Here is a 23,261-nt window from a genome sequence, read left to right as displayed (position 1 = left end):
ATACAGCGCCATCTAGATGTAAAGACACAAAGTACTGGAAAGCCAAATCCACACGAAATGTCGAGCTTATCCAATGCCGAATCCGCAAGTGTGTCCCTAAGTCAAGCTTATCGAAAGCCACAGTCGCTGCGTTAATTACACATGTAGGTGTTTGGTTTGAGCGTTGTTTTGTCGAGAGTCGCGAAACATACCGATTAATCTTGGCATGCTGCGATCGAGTGTTCTGTGGGACCCATATTACGTGTCCTTTATAAGTTGGGATGACATAGACACCCTCATGCTTCGGGAATGAGAGCGACCGCGCAGGTTCTACGTGTCCTCAAGATCCACTCAACGTCGAAGCTATATCGGAGGGGACGTTTCGCCGGCAATTTCTCTTCCAGAAAGCGGGTTTCCCACTTCTTTCCAATTTTTTGCAACGGACGCCCACCTTGACGTCCATCCGAATGGGTTCAAGGCGAAAACCTTCTTCACGAGGTTCATATCGTCGTCGTTGATAAAACGCACACGCATTGTGACCACAGCAGCGACCCCACTACTGTGTTTTGCCGCGGAAAACATGACATGCATCGGTTCCACATGCGGCTTTACACCAAGCGAACGAGCGAAATACACTTGGGCGCCATCTCGAGGCGGATGCAGAAAACACAATTAGCAAACCCATAGAGTGGCTCTACTAACTCTATGAGCAAACCCTCTCGTTAAGCCTACTGCGCCGCTAATCGAGAACGTATATCGTAAACAACGCCCATTTGTCACCTGTGCACCGCTGCCGAAGCATCATCACACAAATCTAAGGTGAACACGAGCATTAGTGGGGAAGGATAGAGCCTAGCAGTGCAGGCAGACGGCTCGATAGATCCGAAGCGGGCTGCTCTCACTTCGACTGGCGCCGCCATCTTGCCGTACGTAAGGCACCCCTTGCGTGCGTTAGCGTTCAACGCTAAATCCTGAAAATAGCGTACGTACGTAAGAGCTCCAGCAGCGTTTACGTATAGCGCATGCGCAGTGTGGTGCACGCAACGCTAACGCTAACTCTTTGCGTTTGCTGCTTTACGCTATACTAAAACTCCCTAATCTCTCGTGCGGGAGGGGAGGAAGCGCGCCGTATTCCGTCGCGCGCATTGCACCGTAGCAACGGGGGAGGGGATGGAGCGGAGGCGCTGTACCTCGGCCGCGGCCGGTAGCGCGCGCTTTATCTTGAAAGCGATCTGCTTTGGGGGCACAGCACAGAATGAAAGAACCAGGCACAGTGTGAGTGGGCCGACGGCTCGTAGCTTGGCGTGCGCTGTGTTCTCGCCGCTGAGTTTGCGTTGAAGCGATAGACAGCACGAAGGTCACTTCGCTCGCTGCCGCTGCCGCTGCCGCGATTCCTCGCGCCAACGTTTTGACAGCGAGGTTGCGCGGTCATCGAGTGCGGACACTTGCTGTTTACCTGTGCGCGTTGATACGATGCTAGGTAACATAAATAGTAAGCGAAGGTTCACAATGGGGCGTTATATTCCGACGGCTGCTGCTTGTGGCGCGGCCGCACGAGCCCTGTCTTGAATACAGGCAGTGGTGCGAAGAGTGTAGGCGTCTAGGCGCCCCGAGGGCCGATATCTTCGTGTGCGTTATAGCACCCATACGCTTGCGCATCACCCGCGTTCACGAAATGAAACGTCACTGTAACGTTTTTTTTTCGTTATTTTTTTAAATGGGTATAACTTTAAAGCAGAAGTTGGCGTGTTTAGGCCGAACCAGCTACTCCTCGTTCGCCCTGAAAAATAAATAGATAAATTGGTAACTAAGACAGCAATAAAGAAAGCATTGAGAAATACCTTTCTGCAAACGTTAACGATATATACGATTACGGAAGTGGGGAAAAGGTCTGGCAGTATTCCTGACAATGCATCCAACCTTGAGGCTTAGCAGGTACGTCCTCCACGGAAAGTGCACCTCTGAATTGCAGGCCCCATACCGAATTTCTCTAAAAGCCTCTCGCAGATTCTGCGCGCCGGAAGCTGCAGTGGGAACGTGCCGCTGAATATATAGAGAGCATATAGAAAAGAAATTACTCCTTTCTTCTTTTACATAATTCGGGGTCGTAGGAGTGAACGAAAATAATAAAATAGGAACTTCGAAAGACTTTCTTCTTTGACATTTTTTTGTCCTTTCCTTTTTGTATCAGCAGGCACTGACGGTGCATGTTTGCGTTAAGTATACTGCTGCGTACATGCGCTAAACGTACTTCCCGCTTGTTGAGAACAACTGAAAACAATATATTCACTGTGTGTGACAGCGAACGCTACATTCTGCGGGCCGTTAGTTGCCTGACTATTTTCTCTCTCTGTTCGGATCTACTAAGTTTTTGTTGCTTTCGAAGAGGCCGGGCTTTAATGTGTACTTGCACCACGCCGTGCATAAAGCGTAAGTAAAAAGTTACGGCAGAACTCACCTCGCGATGACTATCGATGGTAACGCGAACAGCAATCGAGCAATGTAACGACAGATCACATTCCTCACGTCAGGTTTGTTTAACACGTGTAGTGGTAATTACGAGATTTTCGCTGCTTCGGCTATGTGCCACATATGCTCCGATATCGTCACACTTTGCTATCGCACACGTTCGTCAAGGTGGCCCGTGAGCATGGAGGCATGACAACGACTGTATGACGTCGACGCAGTGACGATGGAATGACGCAGAGGGAACGATGTTGATCGAACGACAAAGGCGCATAATGACAAAGGCATGAAACTGAGATGTCATTTAAATTACTTCGATGGTGTAACGACAACGTGACCGCGACATATGACAATGAGATGACGATGGTGGTGTGACGTCGACGGTATGACGACAACCGGATGAAGAATAGCGAATGACGACGATGGCATCACCAAGACGGCACGACCACGATATTGTTATGACAACGAATGCATGATAGCATCTGTGTGACGACGACGCAATGGCGTCGATAGCATGACAGCGGTGGCATAATCGCGACTGAACGACACCATGATTGCGACAGAATGAAGAACAACTAATGACATGGATAGACTGACGAAGCTGGTCGACAGTGGGATGACGATACTTAAGTGGTGACAATGCTGAAACGACCACGTGACGACGATAGCCTGAGGACAACGGTATGACGATGAAGGCACGAAGAGAATGAATGAATTCTGGGATTTTACGTAGCAGAACCACGATTTGATTAAGAGGCACGCCGTAGCGGGGGACTCCGGATTAGTTTTGACCACCAGGGGTCATTTAACGTGCCCGCAACGCACGGGACGCGGGTGTTTTTTGCATTTGGCCCCCATCGAAATGCGGCCGCCGCGACGGGAATTCGATCCCGGGACCTCGTGCTTCGCAGCGCAACAGCACAGCCGCTAAGCCACCACGGCGGGCGGCTTGACGAGAGTCGCATGCATGTCGCAGTTACAATTATGACGATGAAACGAGCGCGACGGCTGCCCGACGGCGATGTGGCAGCGAATGCACGATGACGGCTGTATGACGATCATGCATTGATGACGATGGAATGACTGTGGCGTGAGGACAACGGTATGACGACTAGTGTATCATGACAATGGCGTGACCATGACTGCATCACGAGACCTGTGTGACGAAGATAGTGTGAAGACGACGGCACGAGGAGAGTCGGATGACAAAACTGGAGTGACAATGACGGCACGATTACGACGGCTATTACGGCGACGGTCTGACAATATATACATGACAGCGACCGTCTGATGACGAGGGCGTGACAATGACGACATAATCACGACTGAATGATGACAGTACGATTACAACACAATGACGAAGGAAGGTTGACGTCGATGGAACGAGTAAGGTGGTATGACGACGACTGCATGGCAAAAACGGGATGAAGTTACTGAAGTAATGACAGTTATAAAACGACAGCATACCGACGACGGCACGACGACGATTGCATGGTGAGGACCACGTGACTAGAGTCCGATGACAATGCTGAATGATAACGCAACGACCACGACAGCATCACGCTGTCGTGATGCTGTCGTGACCGCTGCGTCGGAGTAGAAGGAGTGACGACAGCAGCACGAGGAGAGTCCGATCACGAAGCTGGAATGACGACGATCGAATGACCATAACGGCATCACCATGGCAACGTGAGAGCAAATGCATGACGACTGTAAACAACCATGGCGTGACGACGAAGGCATGACAAGTGATGGACGACAAAGCTGGATGACGGCCATGCATTGATCACGAAGACATCACGACCGTGAGCCCATACCTAGTGGACCAAGCAATTAGGCAGCTTGGGCCACTGGGTCGAGATACAATGCGCGACGATGACGGCACGATGAAAGTAAAATATCACGGAGCTGAAATGACGACAATGGAACGACCACGACGCTTCACGACCATAGGCGCTACCCGAGAAGGTAAACTTGGGCCACTTGGTCGCCGTGAGGGAATAGATAGATAGATAGATAGATAGATAGATAGATAGATAGATAGATAGATAGATAGATAGATAGATAGATAGATAGATAGATAGATAGATAGATAGATAGATAGATAGATAGATAGATAGATAGATAGATAGATAGACAGACAGACAGACAGACAGACAGATAGATAGATAGATAGATAGATAGATAGATAGACAGACAGACAGACAGACAGACAGACAGACAGACAGACAGACAGACAGACAGACAGACAGACAGACAGACAGACAGACAGACAGACAGACAGACAGATAGATAGATAGATAGATAGATAGATAGATAGATAGATAGATAGATAGATAGATAGATAGATAGATAGATAGATAGATAGATAGATAGATAGATAGATAGATAGATAGATAGATAGATAGATTAAAGATGGACGATGTAGGCAAAGAATTCCATTCGAATTAAAAGAGGAGAAAGAAGTAATACAAAATAAAATGCAAAGGGGGCCACAGAAACATATAAATTTTAAAAATGAGGAGTTATATATTAAAGTTTCGCTAAATTCCAAATTTCCGCGGAGCAAGAATAGCGCTATTGATGCGCGTTATATTTGGGAGCGGGCTCAGTTGAAAGCCCAACACGAATTGAGAGATAGACAAACAGGTTCACATGACAAAGCGCGATATTAATACGCGAACATGATATTGTTGTACGTGTAGTTGTTCTACTTGGTATTCGACAATGTCTTTTCGAGTTGCATTTGTATCTGCGGCATTACTACTACTCAATATATTATCTTTCTTGAATGCCTTTTTGATTTGTATTAAAATTTGTGGCATTACGACTACTCCCTATATTATCTTTCGTGGGTGTTTTTAGGGATGTTTGTATTTGTGGCATTGTTACTACTCGGTATATCATGTTTCTTAGATGTCTTTTTGAGGTATACTTGTATTTGTGGGACGACTACTAGTCAATATGTTATCTTTCTTGGATGCCTTTCTGAGTTATATCTGTATTTGTGGCATTACTACTACTCAATATGTTACCTTTCCTGGACGTTCTTTTGAGTTGTATTAGAATTTTCGGCATTACTAATACTCCATATGTCACTTCTTATTAGTGTCTTTTTGAGTTATATTTCAATTTGTGGCACCACTGCTAATCCACAAATCATCTTTCTTCGCTGTGTTTCGTACTCGTGTGGGTACTCACTTTGTTGGGTTATTCTGTACCTCTTTTGTACTTCTGTTATGAACGGATTGTATTATCTCCACTATATTGGTTAGCGAGTTCATAGTCATGTAAACGCGGTTGCCTGTCTCTGGGATTCGTGTTCAGCTTTCAAGCCAGCACATTCTCAATATTTACCAATATTTCCGGCATCTACAAGCGAAGTAACCATCTCAGCGTTCCATAAGAGTTACTTCATGGGTTTAAATTCATTTCTATTTAGGGACACTTAGGGACAATGAAATCACAGCTGCACTTAAAGCCATATCACTAGATTTCCTTGAGAAAAAAATTACAATGTTGGCATCTTATTATTTTATTTTTGGAGGACTCCCTTAAGTTTGCCAGGTCTCCCTCTTATTGCCATCGCGAGGTCGTAGCAAGACTGCCAGGCCTTCTCGCCATCAAGAATCAATTAAGTTTCTCATCTTGGCTCGTCTTACTGTCAGAAGCTGCCACAAGCTTTGTTCGCACATTGCCACGAGAGGCTTGTACAAGAATATCCGGAATTTACGTTCCAAGCGTTTTCGACACTGCGTGGACGATGCTGCAAAAGACGTATGAATCAGGTGAAAACTCGTCGAGCATGATACACCACAAAAACCCACCAGTTAGCTATACATTCATGGCGCACGAAACTCAGCAAATGAAAATTAGATCTGGCGGCTCGTCGGACACGTGTTTACTTATTTATTCATTATTTATTTATTTACATAAAAAGCACTGGCAGTCTCAATGTCAGACTCTTCACTAAATATCAATACTACATAGAAAGATTACGCAATAAAAAAGTCATAATTCAAACTCTCTAATTATCACAATATTAGAGTTAATTCAAGCAATTTCTAATCGTGTGAAAAATATATGCAGGAGAACACAATCAAGTGACTACTGCACGAACACCAAACACCACCAAGAAAACTAATACACTGAGCAGTAGCAATGCCGCAATTACGTATAAATAGAATGCAGAAGTACACTGCCGAATATCAAACAGAACAAGTACAATGAGAGCGGGCTACAAAAGCGATGTCTCCATGATCACTCTTTCTTAGAGGGGAACGTGATAAGCAATTATAAACATAGAGAGCAACGTATAATCTCAGTGAGCGAGTGTCTGAGAAAGCTGCGCTAGAAGGCAGAGAAAGTGGTCGGATAAGACGTGGCCGTGAAAATGTACCTCCCCCCCCCTTTTTTTTTCCTTTTTTTCTTCTTTTTTTCGCGTCTTTTGTTCAGTAGCAAGATTTCAACAATGGACGGCGCATCAGTAGCAACTCCTGGCACGGGAGCTATCTTCCTGCGAGGCGCCGCTCATGGGGTCGCGAGAGCGTGCCTTGTAGCAAAACCCTGTTACAACGCAAACGCTATCTCCACAGACTCGCGCAAACGATGACGACTCTTCTGCTTTGCGCAATAAACCGTGACGCCAAATCCTCAACTGCACCCCCCCCCCGCCCACCCCCCATACATTTCGGGCTATCTGGTTTGAAAAACGTCAAGCACTAACGCGTCGTCTGCTGCTTTCTTTTTTTCTCCGTAGCACTAATTAGCCCACGTTTAGAGAGCAGCGTTCATTAGTAGTCTTCTCAGAAACGCACCCACTGCCACCTTGCTTTTGTTAGAAGCTTGGGTGAGCAGACGACGGCAAGGAGAAACTACTGCAAGCTCTGTCCGTCCTTCCCGGAGTGGTCTCAGACGGTATAGTAAAGGTGGCGGTATCCCGTTTTCCTCTCTTCGTTTCTTTCACATTGTTTCTTTTTAAATACGTGGTATTTAGCAGATGATGGCGCCTTTGTGCAGCGCCGACGGCTCCTTTTCACGTAGAACGAATATATATAAACATGAAATAACAAGCGGCCGCTGAACAAAAGAAAGGTAACCAAATAAGTTAGGCTAAGAGGTGCACGAGGTGACATAAAGGCGCTGAAACAGGCTCACAACAGAGATAACATAACACACGCTGGAATGTAAAAATCGTCTCGGCATAAATGCAGAAAAGAGAACCCCTGAACGAACTGCGCAATGGCTGCGTACAGCTTGAACGTATCTCTTACAACTGGCAAAAAGATGGCCCTACGAACGCTGCCGGCTGCCGTTGTGGAACGAGTCACCGAAAATGTGTTGTCAATATCAGCTCTGACTACGCATTCACAGCGTGTCTGCCATCACAGCGTGTCTGCCAGCGTGCCTGCCTTTCCCAGCGCGTCTGCCATGGGATGGTAAACATGCGCGTAGCGCGTGTTTACCAGATATGCAGATACGGCAGATATGCGGGTATGAATTTCACCAACTGCTGCGCATACACACAGAGATGCGCTGTGGTCGACGCCGAAGGCATAATCGCGATGTGGTTTCTTCTACGGCTGAGGCGATATCCCCTGCACACTTGCGTCATCCTGCTGCCCTAGTTGCACGCAGGCATACAGACACATGCGCGCACACATACACACACACACACGCACGCACGCCCATATTGGTGAACACATTGTAAGGTGATGCTCAGCCTGCTCGCCATTCTACGTTGTCTATCTCTTGAGTGATCCGCCCGTAGCGATAAGAGTTGCGAAACAGAGTAACACACGTTGCGCGTGCTTATCAATCGGACTCTCACCAACACCCACTCTTGATTACAACTGCTCTTCCCTCGCTGATAGCACGTGCAAGGAACGTTGCCAGGAGACTCTGTAACTTGGCCAAATAGCACGTATTGCGTGGCGGCATTATACAACGCGGTTTCTCTTGTGCCATCGAGTGTTAACGCCGGATGCCGTGTATGCTGCTGTCTTGGGCAACCGTGGAGTCACTGCTCAAATGACACCTTGAGGTGGAAAAGGTCACACGGTGCATTCTTTTGTGACTCCGTTGCACAGCCGCCCAATAGAAGCACACGAGGTGAAATTTCGCCCCAGCCTTGTCGTACTATGCTCTTTATGATGCTCACTTGTCGCCGACGACATCTTGTTACTGCGCAGCGCCAGGAAGTCACACGAAGGCACAGCGACATGGATGGTCCATGCTGCGCAGAATATTGCCAATTTGAGATTAATAAAGCTTCTCTCTCTCTTTCTTTCTCTCTCTCTCTCTCTAATTTCGTTATGATCATTAATATTCCGTGAGATCTCTTGATGTATCGTACACTGGAGGAACGGTTCTCCAAGTCAGCAGTACCGAGCAGAGAAGTCGTCGAGGTATTATGAAAAGATTACGATACAAGAGAGACAGGATCGGACCATGTAGTACTTTGTGGCAATCTGACGAGCCTACTTCCTCGTTTTCTTTCGTTCTGTGGTCTTCTCTACCGTATTTCGTTGTATTGTGGTCTGCGTTGTAATACATTACAGGATGCAGGCGACGAGAAATGCTGACACAGTGAGCCTGACAAAAGTCGTGATTGCTAAGGGTGCGGAAAAGCTCTACGTTTGCATCAAGATATCTGGGTAAATATTTAAAGAAAAACATCTTTAAAGGGGTGTGCCTAGATATTGCGCATATCACAATTAGGACAGCAAGGCAGTGCACTTGAAGAACAAGGGTATGCTCTGGAAACAAATATTTACAACCTACGAGGTTCATGTCGTCAACATGCAGCGTACCTATCACGCATGTATGCTGATACACGCATGCTGTTCCCGACTTGAAAGTACTGGGCCCACAGCGTCAGAGATATGGAAGACGCGAAAGATACATGATGATTACTGCTTGGGGACGAGATAAGTCCAAAAGGGTGTAAAAAGTGTTTAGAGCGATATAAGGCTAGCAGCAGCTTTCGCTGAACCGCTGCTCCCATGCTTTGGTCCACTTCCGAAAGATTTTGGGCTCAGTGGTGGAGTAAGGTCACTCTGCTTGTGTACAAGGGCGACGAACTTTCTTCGTGGCAGTGAACGATGACAGGATAAGATGGAGTCAAATACTACAATGCGAAATGCCCGGGACCTGCGAAGCTTTGACAGTCGTCTTCACCAGGTAGGACGTGCCTGCTGCACAGGTGCCTTCAAACGAGATCCTCAACGAACTCGTCAACCCTAAAGGGCCGCTTGCGGGTTGTTCACAAAATTCCTCGCTCAGGCAGTAGGTACTGTTACGTGGATGAACGCGGCAAGTTGTTGGCGCAACTCTAGAGATCGCAAGCGCGACTTCGGTAAGAACAATCATGTGCACATCGGATGGGAGAACGCACGAGCGATCGCCAAAGAAAAGACGCGTGAAGAGGAGGTTGTTACCCGAACCTTCACTGACACAGCGAACAGCCGATACCACGAACCATTACCCGGATGGGAACTCCGCCCCGCGTGCATTCTCCATTCATTACGTCGTGGGCTGCTTGCTTAAACGGATGCAGTACACCAAGTATACGGTGGATTGTACAACAATGCAGTACACCCAGTGCACTGCATTGTTGACAAGCAATACGTGTGGAATCCGATGCCTCAATGAACTTTTCACTCGTTCACTGTCTAGACGCCTTTGTGGTTTTCGACGTGTCTTCAACGAACTCCCGACTGCGAGCACAATAAAACAGGCCGCTGTTTGTTTCCACAACAGAAGTGCATGGTGATCACACTCTGCGTTCGTAGAATAAGCTAGAAATGAATTTTTCCGTCGGATATCGCGCGCAGCTGCAATTGCCCCGATTAAAAATTAAATTACGGGTTTAACGTTTCGAAAGTGCACGGTGGGTCATGACTCACGAGAAACGCCGCAGTGTAGGGATCCGGGTGAATTTTACCACCTGCGGCTCTCTGAAGCACCCTCGAAGCAGGTCGTATATACGCGAACCTTTTTTGCATACCGCCATTTGCCACGACGCATCCCACGACACTATAGATAAGCAAAACACGACGAGAGATAAGTACGGGACGTGGCGCCCACGCGCGACGCCGGAATACGCTGTTTATGTGTCAGACGCAGAGCATGTGACGCCGATTAGAGCGATGTATGTTGGGGTGCCATAACAAAGGGATGATAGTTCCATTACAGGAGCAATCTTGCTTCACGGCAATCTCTTGCTTCGATTCCCGTCCAGGCGACTGCATTTCGATGGAAGCTAATTTCTAAAAAATGCGGGTACACTGTGTAAGTGCACGCTTAGAAACCCCAGACAACCGGAACAATCCGGTGTCCTCCACTATACTGCGCTTTTGATAACAGAGCTTCAGTGTTCCTTCGATTTTGCTTATACCCACGAACGAACCAATCGACCAACCAATAAATGCCGATGAGCAGTCAATTGTCGTAGGGGCGAACTGCTACTCTGTTAGGCATTACTTGCGTAGATAAGAAATGAAACAAAAATACAAAACAAAAGTAAGGGCCACATTTACGCAAGGCACGAGTAGGAACAAAGATACCCCTAGTTATCAGGGGCGGTTTGCCCCTCTGTTAGCGAGTGCATATCAACGGGGAGAACGGCCGTGACCCAGAGCCGTAGAAAGCAAGAGCCAAGAACCGGCAGAGATAAAAGAGTGCCACGCCAGGGGGGACGCCTTCCGGCTCGAAGGTCACCCTGTCGTGGAACGTTGCGCGTGCTCGGGCCACGAGGCAACGCTGGCGTCGATAACGAGGCGGCTGCTATCTGCTTTGATTGGGTCACCGTATTTTCTTTTAATCGCTCGTAGAATGCTACCGCCGTACGAATAAGGAGCTTTAGCAGTGCGTTGCTTGCGCTCCGCTCCGCTCACATTTCACGCTCCCTGGTGGTTGCACGAACTGCGTCGATTTCACTCGTTTAACAAGAGGGCCTCCCAGAGACGCCCGCGAGACGCGCTCTCAGCGTGGCTGTAAAACGACAGAGAAATCAAGTAGAGGCATCCTCACTCCGCTCAGCCGGTTTCGTAGAGGAAAGTGGGCAGCGTTCTACGCTCCACTGCCGGTATGAGCATTCAGCGCACGCGCATTAGAGTTCCTGCTAACTTTCCTCTGAGCGGCTGTGTGCAAGTTGTCAGGATAGACTGGTCTGAGTGTAGCGGACCATAAACGCTCTGCTGAAGCAGTGATACCCGCCTGAGTGGAGCGGACCATAAACGCTCGCTAAAACTGTCTAATAGTAGTACCGGTCTGAGTGAAGCGGATCACAAACACTCGCTAAAACTGCCTAGCAGTAGTACCATCTAGGTGGAGCGGACCAGAAACGCTCGCTAAAACTGTCTAATAGTAGTACCGGTCTGAGTGAAGCGGATCACAAACGCTCGCTAAAACTGTCTAGTAGTAGTACCGTCTAGGAGGGGGGGACCATAAACGCTCGCTAGAACTGTCTAACAGTATCGTTTGGTAGAGCGGACCAAAAACGCTCGCTAAAACTGTCTAATATTAGTACCGTCGAGGCGGAGCGCATCATAAACGTTCACTAAAACTGTCTAATAATAGTACCGTTTAGGTGAAGCGGACCATAAACGCTCTGCTAAAAATGTCTTATAGTAGTGCCGTCTACGTGGAGCGGATCATAAACGCTCTGCTAAAACTGTCTAACAGTAGTACCACCTGTCTCGATTACTTGCACACGTAGTGTTACCGACATACACTCCGACATACTGGCTGAGTGACTGAGTGATCGCAGGTCACTGCAGTAAGCTTTGTGCATTCTTTGGTTAAACTACGAGTCTCAAGATGTCGCTGACAGTGTTGTTACTGCCATCCACATTTACGGTAACTAGGTGTTCCGCGAAGTACAATACATTTACGGGCAAGCAAAGCTCTAATTTCCGTTTCGATCTTCGGTAAACAAAGGGACATTATATAGTCACCGGGTTACATGTCCCTAAGTGTAGGCTAAAGGGTTCACCTTTTAAAAGTGATTCTTTGTAAGCGATGAGAGTTCTCCACGTTCGACATCCTTTCTGAAGGCATATTTTGACGAATGCTCGCAAAGTAATCTGAGCAACGACGGACGTGCAAGACAGTACGAGATAACCACACTATCGTGCGACGGCGATAGTCTGTTGTATTCAATAGCCAAATAATAATAATGGCAATACGATTGTCATTTTCTCGCTTTTACCTGTACATATTACGCTGGTGCATGAGTTGTTTATTCATTGCTTCCGTCTAATAAACTTCTTTACAGACACTCATGAAAACACATGTTGCATTGTGTAATTAAATGAAGCAACATTGTACGTCTTAAGCTGAGTTACGCTCTTTCCTGACTTAGTGGTATTTCATGTTGGTCCATGTCTTAACACGTAGGAATAAGCATGAACCAATCAGCCCAGCAAAAGTTAGTGTTACGCTGAGTGTTTCCGTAGGACAACAATTACTAAAAAATGAAGTTTTCTTCTCGTGTTTTACGCGCCGAAACCGCTATATAATTATGAATTACGCCTTAATGGGTGACCCCGGAATAATTGTGACCCCATGTGGTCCCTTAAAGCGCAGCAGTGCTAGGTATACGGATTGCGGCACCATCGGAACGTATGCAGCCACAGCGACCGCCAGTAAAACCTGCGAACCCATACTTTGCAGCGTAGCCGTGCATTAAGCCATGGCGGTGACCTTGTACCCGGTTCACTTTTTGCCCTAACTTGCGCTTACTCTTTAACGATCAACTTTAACAAGCACGTTGCAGTCGAGTCGTCGAAGCCCGTGTTGATGAACGCGTGTCCACGTAGTTGGAATCCTGAGACTACAGCACCAGTTCCAAGATATTCGTCCACAATTTTGCGTATCGTCCAGCGTAAAGTATCAACACCACAGGTACAGTGGTAGAGCGTAGGTTGATGGGCCCTGTTTCTTGGGGGCTTATAGGTTTTGTCCATTCACTGCCGCGTCCAGAATTAAGAGCCATCAATACAGGCTGCATAAATTTTAGTTGCGCGTATGGCGAGAAAATGTTTTCGTGTCTCGTTACGCACACAGACGAACATTTCAGTCGGGTTTGGTGCTGCGCATGCCTTTCCTCATTTCGTACTGCATTGAAGTCTACAGCCAAGAATCCACAGGCACTTTCGAGTGCACCGTCAGAGTCACAGTAATGTTTTTATTGAGCTGAGTGTAGTGTAACGACAAATGAAATCACAGAAAGGAGTCCCACAGCACAAGGCTGTAAATGGCCCTGTTAGGTAGAAGACACGGCACATAACATTGTTAAAGAAATTTAATTATGGGGTTTTACATATCGAAACCACTTTCTGATTATGAGGCACGCCGTATACGGAGGACTCCGGAAATTTCGACCAGCTGGGGATCTTTACCGTGCAACTAAATCGAAGTACACGGGTGTTTTTCGCATATCGGCCCCGTCGAAATGCGGCCGCCATGGCCGGGATTCCATCCCGCGACCTCGTGCTCAGCAGCCCAACACCATAGCCACGAGCAACCACGGCGGGTCTACATAACATTGTTAAGCAGTGTGATAGGAAACAGAAAGAGAATAAGCAACAAAAATAATAATGAATACCACAAGATGATGCCCCTAAAACAACAATGATTAGATAGATAGATGATAGATAGATAGATAGATAGATAGATAGATAGATAGATAGATAGATAGATAGATAGATAGATAGATAGATAGATAGATAGATGATAGATAGATAGATAGATGATAGATGATAGATAGATAGATAGATGATAGATAGATAGATGATAGATAGATAGATAGATAGATAGATAGATAGATAGATAGATAGATAGATAGATAGATAGATAGATAGATAGATAGATAGATAGATAGATAGATAGATAGATAGATAGATAGATAGATAATAGATGATAGATGATAGATGATAGATGATAGATAGATAGATAGATAGATAGATAGATAGATAGATAGATAGATAGATAGATAGATAGATAGATAGATAGATAGATAGATAGATAGATAGATAGATAGATAGATAGATACCGAGCATTGATATTATAATTAGACTGTTGAGATAAAGATAAAAGAGAGTGTGTCACTGTGACTTTGCGGTGGTACGAGCACGCTTGCCTTTCTGTAAGAATAACACACATGCACAGGACCTACATGCGAGCAGGGCTAAGCTACTCGCACGTGAAATGTTTTTTTTTTTTTCGTTAGCATTGCGATGGCTTCAGGGGCTCCAACAAGCCCGCGCTCTCATGGTATATCGAATCGCGCCCAGGCAATCGAGCGGCGCCCAATGAGAGCCCGGACACCTGTCGATGCAACTGTTCGAGGCCGAGCAGATAAGGGATAAACGATATCCGCAAGATATCTGCGAAAGCAACTGAGGCATTCGAGGTGTCGCTGAGGCTCTGTACGCCATCTGTCGACGCCGGCCTCAACGAGCACCGCATGTCTGGCTTTTTTTTTTTGCCTCATTAAAAACGCGCTGGGACCAAAGTGATGTTGAAGAACAAGCCAAGCCGAGTGTTCGTAAGAGTCAGCAGAAGGCCGATGGAATATGCGTAGCCGGGATTGCTAATATTTTTGACAAAATCGTGTTCGGTTAGGTAGTTGCGAAGCGGAGATTTCCGACAAAGCTTTATTGCACCGAGAGTTTACGATACGCGTAAAAATGTCAAGAGTTACAACGCCAACTCTTAATCTCATTTGAGTTATGCCAACATGACTCAGAACATTGTCGTATAGTAACACGGAAATAGCCCTTGTGCAAAACTCATTGCTGTAGATTTACTTTTTATACGACGAACAGAAGGAGGTAACAGAACAGCTTGAACCCTTCTTGGGCCGACATTACGTTGGTAGATTAATTACTGTAGACCATACAGGACGACATGGAATTCATAAACTTTCTGATGTATTAAGGTGGCCTGTTTAATCATGTTGTATTCCTATAGAGTTTGTTTTGTTACTGTGTGTGTTCTCAGATTTCTTGGTCCTCATAACATGTTTCTGTACATTCTGCGGTTACTGTAGTTTTCCTAAGTAATTTTTCTTTTTATTATAACACAATTTGTTCCCGTATATGTCCACACTGGAAAAATCCTGCACACAATTGGTAATATGTACAAATAAACAACATAACTGAATGTGAGAGAGTTGTCTGGACAACAGAGAAAGGCCCCCAGAAGGAAAATGACTCTCGGGGGACTTTGTCAACAACAAACGTGCATCATTGGCTTCAGAAGCAGGGATACGTTCACAACACAACGAGCTGCCATTTAATAAGAGCATGACTCATCGAATAACCATCATCAGCCCATTTTGCGTCCACTGCAGGACGAAAGCTCTCTTCTATCGATCTCAAATTACCCCTCTCTTGTGCCAAATGAGACCAATATATGTCTGCAAGTTTCCCGGTTTCACCAGACCAACTAGTTGTCTTTAGTCGCCGACTATGCGTTGACGCACATTCTGTAGCTCCAATACGTAGACTTCCAGTAATCTACCCAATTTTCCCCAAAATATAGCGCCATTACGTGGTCTTCTCATCTCCTTATTTTCGTGCTTTATCTTTTTTTTTTGCCACCATGGTCTCTAGAGGACGTGAAGTGGTGTCCTCTTATCTCGCACAATAGAGACGATGATAGGCATTACATTATCACCTCTTTATTTATTGCATCACACTTTTGGCACAATTTGCAGTCAAAATTCTCAGATTTAGTCGCGGTAGTGAAGCATATCACGTGAAAGAAAAATGAAGCCCTTACTGGGTTATCATTACGCCACTCGTCAAATGCGATCGCTAAAAAAACAAAAATTAAAGTAAAGGCGGTGTCCCATCATCCTCAACTGCACAGCAAAACAAACTATCGTCGCAGCCACTTCAAACAACCGTCGTCCCCTTTGTCAAGACTCCTCTTCACCCTGACAAGTCGGTGGACAGGAATGAAGTATGCAGGCGGCTCTCAGCGAGAACACTCAAAAATAACAATAAAAAATAAAATAAAATAAAGAATGAAAGGAAGAAAGAAAGAAAGAAAGAAAGAAGGAAAGAAAGAAAGGAAGAAAGAAAGAAAGAAAGAAAGAAAGGAAGAAAGAAAGAAAGAGAGAGAGAAAGAAAGAAAGAAAGAAAGAAAGAAAGAAAGAAAGAAAGAAAGAAAGAAAGAAAGAAAGAAAGAAAGCGCACCACTTCTGCAAGAACCGGCGATCCGCTTCGAGATCAATGCACGTCTCAAACTCCTTATACTTACACCGAGACTTCAAAACATCCCCCCCCCCTCCTTCGCTCCTTTCTTGAGCCATACTTCGTCTGAGGGACCTGTCTACAAGCAAGGAGATGGCGGCGGCGGCGGCTACGTCTCAAGGCCACATTCGGGGGGGGGGGGGGGTGCATTCCCCAACGATGGGCAACAATGTATCAACACTGCACGATGCCGTGGCGCCGCGCCAACTTGTCTTCCTCTACTCCTGCCGGGCCTGTGTAGTGCTCCTACACTGCCGCATGAGTGACCGGTTGTTGCACCCGGAGCGCCTCACGCGGTTTTTAAGAGGGGGGAAGGGTTGCGTGCTTGAAGGAAGGGAGGATGGACGTGGCAGACAAAGTCGCGCCACCAGAGGCCGGCCAGCCTCTCGCCAGACGGACGTGCGTTCTCGGAACCCCCCTCCCCAGAAACAGCTCCTACACTCTAAAGAAAAGTTTGCACCCTTTGGGGTGTATATCTGCCACACAACGATAATCGCCATCTGCCTCGATGTGTTTCCTTTCTTGAAAACGCCGCGCACGCTACTTTCCTGTCGGGAATGCTATGTCATGCTGATAACGCGCGTGCCGTTCGTTCCTGGAAAGTACCGGGCTCGCAGCGTTAAAGAAACGAAACGCATCAAGGCAGATGACGATTATCGTTGTGTGGCAGATATACACCCCAAAGGGTGCAAACCTTTCTTTACACTCTTAAAACGGCTTCACCTTTTAGGGTGTATATTTAGACTGGGATACATAGCGCAAAAAATGACACAGGGACAAGCTGTAGTGGCGTCCCAGTGAGTATATATATACTCACCAGCTGCAATAAATCAATTGTTGAAAGTTAGCGCTCGTCCTGTGTTCCGCTTGTCCGTGTGTCATTTTTTGCGCTATGTATCCCAGTCTGAATGTATCCCACCAACACGCCCAAACTTCTTCCCTGCTAATGTGTATATTTGTCCCACAACAATAATCGTCATCTGCATTGCTTGAGTTTCCTTTCTCGAAAACTCGGCGCTCGCTACTTTCCTGTCGAGAATGCTGCGTCACACTGATAACGCGCGTGCCGTTCGCGACTGGGAAGTACCGGGCTCGCTGCGTCAAAGAAAGGAAACGCGGGCAGGACAGATGACGATTATTGTTGTGGGACAAGATAAGCCCCAAAGGGTGTAAATTTTTCTATGAGTGTAGAGTGTACGCCTCCAAAGAAGCGTTCACAGCGGTGACTACATTCGGTTCCATTTGTGGCATCTCTTATTCACTGTCATGGGCAGCGAATCATCTACGAAGTGCCAGAATCACCCTAACCGTCGTAGACTTAGTCGCAGTTAACATATAGAAATTTATGAATCGTATACAACTTATTATAAATTGCACAGAGACGGCTGGAATGTCACCTTATTCTAATAGATAATCACTAAAGGTGACTTCAAGAAGCATGCTCCACACTTCGCATTGACGTACATGGAAAAAACTTAGCGCGAGAAAACTGGGGACGGACACAAGCCACGGACGAGGACGAACAGTCGAAATAAAGATGAACATCAAAATGAAGGGCCGAAATTTATTTTAACTATCATTGCTTAAATAACTTCACTAACTCTACCGGCCAACACTAAGATTAATGATGCCACAGCATCGACATTGACTGTCTAGTCATTGCAAGTCTGACATCAGGAAGCCAACGGTGCAACCCATTGATCACGAAAGAGTTCTTAGCGTTAGTGTGCATCTTGGTTCCTTTAGCTTTCCTTCCCTCTTCTCTCTCCCTAGCTCTGGTCGATAAGCGAGAAAAAAAAAGAAAGAATGCGTTTGTAAGATTTTTCATTAGCTATTTCTGTTTATTAGGTGCACTTGCACATCTTTCCTTTTTTTCCTCATAGTTTCCGTGTACTCGCACACACGACTATATATATATATATATATATATATATATATATATATATATATATATATATATATATATATATATATATATATATATATATATATATATATATATATATATATATATATTCAGCGCTGGTCTCGTGCTCTTCTTTGTCCCTCTGTTTTTTAGCGCTGTTTAATATGAATCACCTGTACCAACTAGCTCGCCCCCCAACCCTTCCTCTTCCTGTCGTAGTACAGCAACAGATAAAGACTGCCTCAGCGTGGTTACAGTAAAGACAATGAAAATGGACGTATCGTTATCCATGCACAATACGTAGCTCCCTCACACAATACTTCCACGCTGGTGGCCATATAGGTGCGTTAAATAAATGATGTGCACTTTTATAAAATATTCGTTTGCTGTTTCCAACCGTAAGATGTTGCCCTTCAATAGACAGATCGCTAGCGCGCACAAAGCATATGCATCGTCGTTTTAGCGCAATCAGTGCCCAATCGCCTACTTCACTGCCGCGTAGCCTTCTCTACAGCACAATCCCCGGCGTCTTAAAATATGTCAAGAAGGGCTTCATAGCGACTGCGGTCGGAGTCAAACTGAGTTCGAACGTCAAAAGCAGCGCGTCGAATGCGTGCGTACTGCGAGGGTTCATTCTTTCGAGGTCTGCCGGCCGTTGATGAATATTGCATGAGGTAAAGGTTAGAAGATGTCTCGCCTAGAGAATAGCTTACCCAAGTAAGGCTGATAAAATGACAGCATGTAAAAAAGCATCTGTTCACTAACTGAGAAAGAAAAGTAAAAAAAAGAAAGTCAGTTACATGCTGTCACATTTACATACGCATTCGACAACTGCATAATAGTGTGCAGAACGAGATGATTAGCATATAGTTCGCTAGCTGTGCAACAAACATGTGCCGCACGAAAGAGGCCGGAATCAACTCCAAACACGCGCGCGCACACTCTAAAGAATGCAGACCTCATCCGAAGCCCGACTAGAAGCCCGTCTGCCGGCCAGTTTGAACGTAACCGCCGTCCGAATCGTACTGAAGTGGAACGCCAATAGCGCCGCACCAAACAATGTATCGCTCTTCAAAGATCCAGTCCGTCCCCACTGCCAGAAAAAAAAAAAATACTGAAACCTGTTCGCAGTGTTATGTAGCAGTGGAGCCACTAGCCACACGATCGCGTCAGGAATAAGCCTCGAGGGAAGAAGCATCATCATATTTCGACGCATTCCCGGCGAGAAACGGGCCGTAATAGCCGGTCTTGTATTCTCCACCACCCACCTCTTATTTTTTTTTTCCGCCCCGCTGTTACCCCTTTCTAGCGCTGCGACGACGCTGACGCCTTCCCGTTTGAATCGCCGCTTCCGCTTCTCTACCTTATTTCTTCACTATCTCTCTCTCTCTCTTTCTCTGGCCTTTCTTCCTCCGTGCCCTGCCTCTAACAAGCACCGCTCGCAGTACTGCGGAAGTTACTAACCCCCATGGTGTCTCGCATGGATGAAGGAAAGAGCTAAGAGGCGGCATTGCAGGCGACGCGAATACCGAACGAGTAGGTCCGGCGACGTCACGTCAGAGCGCGCGGTAGGTTTTAGTGCTCCCGCTCTGGTAGCCGCAGCCACGGCAATGCAGCCGAACAAGTAAGCGTCGATTAAAAACTACCGGGTACCAAACATTGGTGGCCAATATGCCATGTCGTAAATGTCTTTTTCGAGAGGAGGAAAAGGCTTCACGGAGAGTTGCTTTGCGAATGCTGGCTACGTAACGTAAGGCTCCAAGCCCGAGTTTGTTTCCTCCCTCCGCGCCTCTTAACACTTTTGTTACCACGCCTATTTATTGCGATCGCCGGGGAACTGTGCTTGAGGTCACCAATTTCGACTTATTGGAGCCGTTTCATATCCAAATAAGGCCATCCAGTAGTTAGCGCAGGTACTTACAGAATCAGTTTAAATTTTGGCACTCCGGCGATGTCGTTATTTTTGACGGACATTATTGTGCGTATTTTGTAGTGAAAAGAGGCGGGGCTGTCACCTTCTCCCGCGCTCAAGAAAAAGGGACGCTTCTCACGATTACGCCACAGTGGCACCAAAATTTTAAAGCGAAAGCTTTACTGGCCTCAAACTTGCGATTTCGCCGTGGTGGTGATCCCAGGAGGCACACGACGTCACAACGCGGGCCTCGCCGCGGATATTTCTCTCTCTCTCTCTCTCTCGCTCGCTTCCTAGTCACTACTGCGCATGCGCCACTAGTACCACCGTGCCACAGGTGCTCCGCCGCTGCGAAGCGCCGCGCCTTTCCGCCTCCGCCGTTTGGTATGACGTCACACCGCGTTCCTCGTCGTTGCGCTCGCCTCCGCTCGCTTCGCCAGCTGCGTCGCATGCCTGATAACATGTCGGAGGATTGAAAAGGAGAGCTCGCGTGCGCCGCAACTACAATTGAGGCAGCAGTATGGACGGCGACAATTCTGATATGCAGGAGGAGGCCTGGAATCGACATCGGAACGAGATGAAGAGGAAACAAATCGCCCAGGAAACAGACGAACGACTGGCTAAACGCCGCAACATAGCTAAACAACCGGACCAACCTGGACTTGCTATCAATGTTAACCAATTGAGGCTAACCATGCTGTGCCTTAGCTTTCGCTACGTATATCCTGGCATAACCGAGCTAAGCCACTGCCAATTTTTGTGATCAAGTGACTCCCAGCAGGTCACGAAATAGACTACATCGCCGGCTTTGCCGTTCGACAGGGTTGAGCGGTGATAATTAACCAAAAGTGACACCACCTGTTCACTAGTGAGCTTTGCGTTAGAGTCCGAGTCGTTTTATTCCACTAAAGTGTATTTCTGAAAGTCCGCCGCATGTCCAACATGTGGACCCTGCTTTTGCAACTAGTTTCCAAGAGTCTCGGTAACGCTTCTCTCGTAAAATCCCGGCAAGAGGCGCTACCGGTGTCACTGCGCAGTTATCGAAAGTCGCTCCCATGGGGTCGTCCCGCGCGGCTGCGTCCCGAGGAAAGCGTCCTGCTCGGAACTATGCTGCACCCGCACTTGAATTTAGTGATGAGGGCTCGGGTTATGATTCCGAAGATGACAGTAAAGTAGATTAGTTTCAATCTCTGACGGCGACGATGTTTTGAGTCAGCATGCGACATACGCGGCTGTTCACCGGCGAGTTTCCTTTACGGCTTTGAGCGGTCTCCTTTCTTGTGCGCGCTTATCTGCCGATATTTTTTCACGACCTGATAGCTCTACTGATTATATTCTGGGTGCGTACTTCGTTTAGTTACGATGTGCTGCCACCGGCAGCAAAGAAACTTCCGTTCACGCCAAGAAGGCCGCCCGTAGCACATCTCGGCCCAGCACTACGGATCAGCGTAAGGCAGTTTTCAACGGCGTGGAATTTCTGTCTACTGTTCTTCTCAGCAGAGATGATAAAGAAAATGTGCAAAAATGCAAACATATATGCTTGGATGCATAATCTTGTAGTTGGCCAGCAACGCTGAAAGCGATCGGTACTGGAAGAGGTGCAGACTCTAGACGAACTTGACGAACATGACTCTAGTACGTTCCTTGGGCTTCTCATCGGACTATCGTCAGAAGATGCCGAAATGGCGCAAGTGCAGAATGTGTTACGAGGACCACAAGATTGAACCAAAACCACACCTTTTGCGGGAAAATTGTGGAGTGCATCTATGCTTCACAATATCCAGGAACTGCTTCACCGCATGGCATGAACGATGAGTTGGTCTTTGTTTTTTGTATCAGAAGAACGGCGGTGCAATGAGCATTTTTTCATACACAATTCCCGAGGTAATCTTTGAAACGTATATTCAGAATTCTCTTTGATATTAATATTTCTGTAGATATGTTTCTTCATTTGTCTTTTTATCAACTGCCGGCAAAATGGCGCTTTCTAGAATTTTTATGTTTTACCTAATAATTTTTTTGGCAACGTATGTTTTCGGAAAAAGCATTTCATTATGGACAATATGCTATGCTGCAATGTGTGCTGGAATATTATTCGCAGCGGTAAATCATTCTTTTTCCGAGACCTATAAAAAACGACAATTTTCTCGCGGTAACGAAATACTTTTGAGTACATCGTTGTTTCGGCACGTAAAACCCCAGATTTATTGTTTTTGTTCTTATTTTTACAGCGCAAGCTGTTATGGGCTCACTCCAATAGCAGCTTGGTGTTCGCCACCTCCGGTGTCCGCTGTCCGCAACAGCTATCGCCGGGAATAAGAAAAATTACCCAGTAAAAATTACCAACACGGGCCTGCAGCATGGAAGTCAGTTACTCTACTACTGAGTCACGCCAGTGCTTGCCGCCAGGTGGCACGCCACGTAGCAGTTGCATGGGTAGCGTTAGAAGGTAGATGTAGAAGTCCTCTGGAGGAAAACGACGATTATGGACATGTATAAATATTCATGTAATGACAAACACGCATGGCATACCCGATTAATTCAAGCAGGCTATGTAAACGTTTCTCACCGTCCTGTTTCAAAGGGAATGCCAATAATCATTATTATCATCATTAGCGTCGTACCATGCCAGTAGGCACGCCACGTGGCATGCGCGCAGCGTAGCATCGATACGTACGAACTTTGCATTGCAGTTTCGTTACGTTCAACCAGGTGTCCCGACATGTAGCAG

At 46.5% G+C, this 23,261-nt stretch overlaps 1 protein-coding gene across 10 annotated transcripts in view; it reads right to left on the bottom strand.

The window, feature by feature from the left end:
• Positions 1-23,261, bottom strand: part of LOC135905116 (uncharacterized) — a 595,563-nt gene that overhangs the window by 188,926 nt on the left and 383,376 nt on the right. The gene's annotated exons all lie outside the window — the stretch shown is intronic.

The sequence above is a fragment of the Dermacentor albipictus genome, chromosome 6 (genome assembly GCF_038994185.2).
Source record: "Dermacentor albipictus isolate Rhodes 1998 colony chromosome 6, USDA_Dalb.pri_finalv2, whole genome shotgun sequence".
Classification (NCBI taxonomy): Eukaryota; Metazoa; Arthropoda; class Arachnida; order Ixodida; family Ixodidae; genus Dermacentor; species Dermacentor albipictus.
This window is presented reverse-complemented; position numbering and strand designations above follow the sequence as displayed.